The sequence below is a fragment of the Dreissena polymorpha genome, chromosome 11 (genome assembly GCF_020536995.1).
Source record: "Dreissena polymorpha isolate Duluth1 chromosome 11, UMN_Dpol_1.0, whole genome shotgun sequence".
Classification (NCBI taxonomy): Eukaryota; Metazoa; Mollusca; class Bivalvia; order Myida; family Dreissenidae; genus Dreissena; species Dreissena polymorpha.
Window position 1 is genome coordinate 6,288,048 of NC_068365.1, and position 5,439 is coordinate 6,293,486.

A 5,439-nucleotide genomic window follows, 5' to 3' on the forward strand; every position below is an offset into this window, starting at 1 on the left:
TAAGGCTTATTGTAAGTATGTTTTATGTAGCGAGCACACTGTGTTCATCAGTTGGTACATCCGGAAACTTTGTAAAGATTGTTTGCGTGGTAACATTATACATGCTACACATTTTGATTGTCAACACAGATTTACGTTTTTACTGGAATTACATGATTATTTTAAGATTGCAAAAAATAAATATTTAACACAGCACTAGTTTCGCTTCGCATCCTAAGAAACTGTTGTCAGTAAAGCCGTCTGAAAATCCTTGAGTATATACAATACAAGACTTATCATCTATAACTTTGCACGTGTAAATTGTTTTCATACACACAGTTTGCAAGTATACAGTCTGTATATTAAACAGTTTACAGCGACTAAATTATCGTGCATGTAGCATTGGTACACGTGCAAAATAAGCGAATTAATTTATTATCACATAAGCATTCTGTGGCCAATATCCTGCAGTTCATTGATAGAACTGCCATTCAATATCGCAACCACTTCAACCTCTTTGATTACATCTAATATGCGGTTCTCTATCTTCTTCAGCATGAACTCGGAGTACTCAACCTTCCCATGCTCATCTGTACATTTCATATATCTATTCCTATTCTCCAGCCGCAGCATCTCTAGCTCTATCCTTTTTTTGCTGAACCACATCATCGGCTCTGGGGATGCGACAATCGCCTTTCTTAATTTCTTCAGTCTCAAGAATACATTGGGCCCTTCCTCTAGCATGTCCGTGATATCTGCTACCCATTTATGTTGCTGGTAATCATGCATACCACAGGCTTCCATAAGATTTCTTTCCGGAATCATGTAATAGCAAAGTCGTTTTTTCTCAATAGCAGTCCTAAGTTTTTTCAGTCCGTCATGCAACCAATAAAGTAAGCTGCGTGAATGAAACTCTGTCTGTGGAGTATTTTCAGCTTGCCATAATATGATGTTTTTCAACACGTACGATGTTATTTCTTTATTTTTTGGTTTTATTATATCTCTGAGGATCATTTTAAGAATGACATATACTTTTGCTTGTGTGTCGTTAAGGTTGTTTACAAGTTCTGCCTCGCCGGTGTTGAAACAGATCCTCCACTCCATGTGCTTGTAATCGCTTTCCTTGAACCCTACCGGAGTCACAAAGGCTCCTAATGATACTACTTTCTGAACTATATTTTGTGATGGCCATTTACGTCGTCTGTCAGCCCATCTCTGTAGGATGCTGGGGCAGTAACAACGTAGTGCGATTACTTTGTCAAAATGAAGAAAACCTCTTAATGTTTCAGGCAGCGACGGCCCGGCTCGTTCATGATGCTCCACATCTTCGTCATTTGTTTTTGGAAGTGCCGAAAATTCATCTAGCAATAAGCTACTACTTAATAGAACGTCCCCATTTCCATTATCACACAGAGCCTTGGTAATTATAGTATTACGTACATGAGGAGCTTGTCCCTCTTGTAACAGTATGCAGTGCCCTGGGTATACACGTGCATCCATCGTATCCATCCTAAACACATCTATAGAGTCTGAAAAATTGAGCAGAATGATATCAGCTTCCACACAGAAGACATTATTCAGAACCAATAATACGTCCCAGTCGCTTTCCAAATAGCAGGTCAGTCCCTCTGCCTTGCTCCCAGCTGTGATTGCAGTCATGTTTCTTGTTCTTTTACAAGATAGTGCATACAGCCTGTCATGCTCCCTGTACTTCTCAACGCGCCACCGTCTCATCATCTCGCCGTACCCCAACCGGGTCATTATAGTACAGATCTCCATGGACACGTTTTCAAGATGATTCTATGAACAAAATAATACGATCTTCAAGTCAGTTTAAAATACGCAATTGTATTTTATTTAAATTATAAGCACACACAAAAAATACAATTTGGTTTACCTATGTTTTCAAATAAAGTTTAAAGTGCTTTTTAATTTCATGGAACGAAAGTTTATTGAAAGCTTTGAAGTAATTAATTTTCTTTGATTACTTTATCTATTCTCTTCTCGCTTTGTGACTGCTTTCCATCCATAGGGACATGGACATTTATATTTGCAATGTTGTACGTGAATTTGCTTGGAAGCATCCTAGGCGGATGGATCTTCCTGACATCACGTCTGAGTTGTAGATTGTAACCAGACATAGTACGAAGAGATATATGAATTATCTAAGTGATCATTTCTGAGAACGTACAAATATCATAACATTAGTTGAATAGTTGTAAGAACATACTTGTGCATATATTTTGTTGTATTGTTTTTGTTACAAAAATGACATAATATTTGATAGAACATAAAATAAAGAGTGTTGCTTAAACTGTTATTTTTGTAATTTGTAAAAAAGGTTTATCAATGACTTTGCCTTATTTGACAGTTGTTGAACCACAAAACTCAACAAGGTATACATAATACAATTACAACAAAGTTTGATAAATACCCACTCATCTCACAGGATGACCTTGTAGGATATCCAACAAAGTTAAATAGGAGGTCCACCCATCTTACACGGTTAAACAATTTCTGGATAAGATTATGTCCCCCACCACTTTAGTGGTCTGAGAGACTTTTGATTTAACCCTGTGTGTCTGTCTGTGTGTCTATCACACTTGATTCTAAACTCAAGTTCTTGTTTGTTTTACATGCACTTTTATTATGCCAAAATGATAATTAGACAGCAGGAAATTGGATCATTTCAAGGTGCCATTTAAAAACAAATCGACAACAGGAGGGGACCCCCCTCCAGCACCCTAGCCAGTTGAGCCCCCCCCCCCCCTCTGAATAATTTCTGCGTAGGCCTCTATAGTATATGACTTACCCGATAGTGATGACTGCACAGGCTGCTGTGCCTGGAATTGCTTTCAGTCTCAGACTTACCCGAGAGTGACGACTGTACAGCCTGCTGTGCCTACAAATGCTTTCAGCTTCTGACTTACCCGAGAGTGACGACTGTACAGGCTGCTTTATCTATAATGCTTCCAGTCTCTGACTTACCCGAGCGTGACGACTGTACAGGCTGCTGTGCCTACAAATGCTTACAGTCTCAGACTTACCCGAGCGTGACGACTGTACAGGCTGCTGTATCCAGACTCTGACTCTGTACATCCGACGCCTCCTTCTGCCATTTGTAAAATGCTGGAAGTATATATAAAGTTTTAATTGTCAAAGATTTGATTAGATTAAAAAAGGCAAAGTGAATGATAATAATAAATAATAATTGTTTTAATGTGTTTCTTTTCAGAGTTTACGTTCTTATAAACTCTCGTAAAACATCAGCATAACAGCAAGTTTTATCCTTTAATCCTAATGTCGCATAACATCTAATGAAGCACTTTATAATTTATACGAACATGAACGTAACATTAAAAATTGTTAGATACTCCTCTGTTCATAATGTGTCTATTTGTACTGGTTGAGTTAAAAAAGTATTGTTTGATGTGTGTGTTGTAAAGTAGGTGTTCGATTTTTTTATATGACTTATGTGAAGAAAGTGTTAGACTTAAACACTAGGTTAGTTTCAACTTAAACTGTAATATAATGGTGTTTCATCAAACGAGTCAAGACAATAAATTCCTGGTGGTATCAATGAACCTGGTGGTAAACTACTTACAGTGTCACTATATATAAATGTGTTGGTATAATTGTTTGTTAATTGTAGTGTGAGTTACACTCATTAAAACTGATTTTGCAAGCACAAAGCGGGAATCGGTGCTATTGTTCGACATTTTTAACACACATTTTTATGCTCACGCATTTTTATGAAATTATTTACATAAATGTGAATCAAATAAACATGACAGATACACCATGCTCCCTAAATAGAACACATGCAATGTTACCGTTTATAGCTATGATACAAACATATATATCCAAAAAGAAAGGCAGATTATAGTGTTTATTTGTTGATTTTAACAAAGCGGTTGACTCCACAAACCATTTGAAATTGTTAAAATGTCCTGAAAAGAAAGGCGTATGTGGTAAAAGTCTGAATGTTCTAAAACTATTTATACGAACATACAAACCTGCGTAAAAGTGGAACATAATTCTTCATGCTCATATGCTTATAACACAAAATCAGTTGAGCACGATGTTATCGATTGGTTGCCTTGTAGCATCGAAACAAAGTAATGTGATAAAACAAGTTTGACAATACTCGTCCTCTTTATTGACGACTTTCTGCGTGAAAACTGTGGTTCTGGTATTTTTGTCCCCAATCAAATTCCCGACAACATTTATTTAATGTTCGCTTACGATATTGCTAATTCCGCGGAAACAAAACAACAATTACATAAACTAATTAATTTATTTATTTTGTCAAAACACAGAGATGGACATACAGCTCAATAAAACTGAGATAATTGTATTTCGTAAGGATGGAGTACTAAAAAGGGACAGAACGTTAGTATTTTCGGGGAAAGCAGTCAAAACAACACCAGTATACAAGTAAATGGGCATTATTTTTACCCCTTGATTTTTATGGAGATTGACATTTAATAAGCTAGCTGCCAAGCAAAAAGGCTATATTATCAATAAATAACTTTCAAAAGCCATTTGACTACTTTCCTCCTCTCGTAATGTACAAATCTTATATTCCATGATCAAACCAATGCTTTGTTACGGATCCCAAATGTAAGGAAATAATGTCGTACAAGCAATCGAAACTGTTCACACCACTTTTTGTAAACATTTCCTGGAGCTTAATAAAAACAAACACAATTGTATTGGTAGAATGAGGTAGACATCAATAGTGTGTACATTATTTTACTAATTGTATAACTTATTAATAATTATCAGCACAAAGCCGAATCCGACACATTTACTCACATAAGTTACAGAACCAAAACTGTGTCAATTTTTGTCACATGAACGAAACTTCAAAAAAGTAGGGATTTCCCGATAGCGTACATTTGTTAGGCTACACTCAAATATTTTATTGGCTCTTGGTTAAGGTCAATCAAAGTCAGAACCTGGTTAGTAAGCTGCTTCAAAAAAAATTATTCGTCAAAACACATGAAGATGGTGTTTTTGATATTTATGATTGTCCTGTTTATATTCCAACGATGATTGTGAATGGCATATATATTTTCCGGAGTAACTGAATTTAAACAGACCTATCCGAACACTATTTAAAAAACTATTAAAATGAATATTTAATTTTAAAAACTACAAAATACGTTAACTCTAAATGAAACAGAAGAAAATATTTTGAATTTAGAATATAACGTTCCCTTTAAAATGTTTATCGGTAAATGGGTTTTATCAACCGTCCTTTAATTGCGACACTTCGAAGCGGTTACGTAAACATACGTATGCAAAAATGGCGCAAACATGGTGTCCAAAAAATGCTATTGTCATGTCGAGCTATAGAGTATAACTCGTTTATTCGTAGCAATACTTACCGGTTAGTTTTATCACGAGTCTCCTTTATAAGTCGATGGTTTCTCTATTCAGGCCTAATTAATAGCT

General features: G+C 35.9%; 1 protein-coding gene across 1 annotated transcript in view; it reads left to right on the forward strand.

The window, feature by feature from the left end:
* The window catches only part of LOC127850058 (histone-lysine N-methyltransferase SETMAR-like), a 146,137-nt gene that overhangs the window by 85,941 nt on the left and 54,757 nt on the right, over nucleotides 1–5,439 (forward strand). The window lies entirely within an intron of this gene.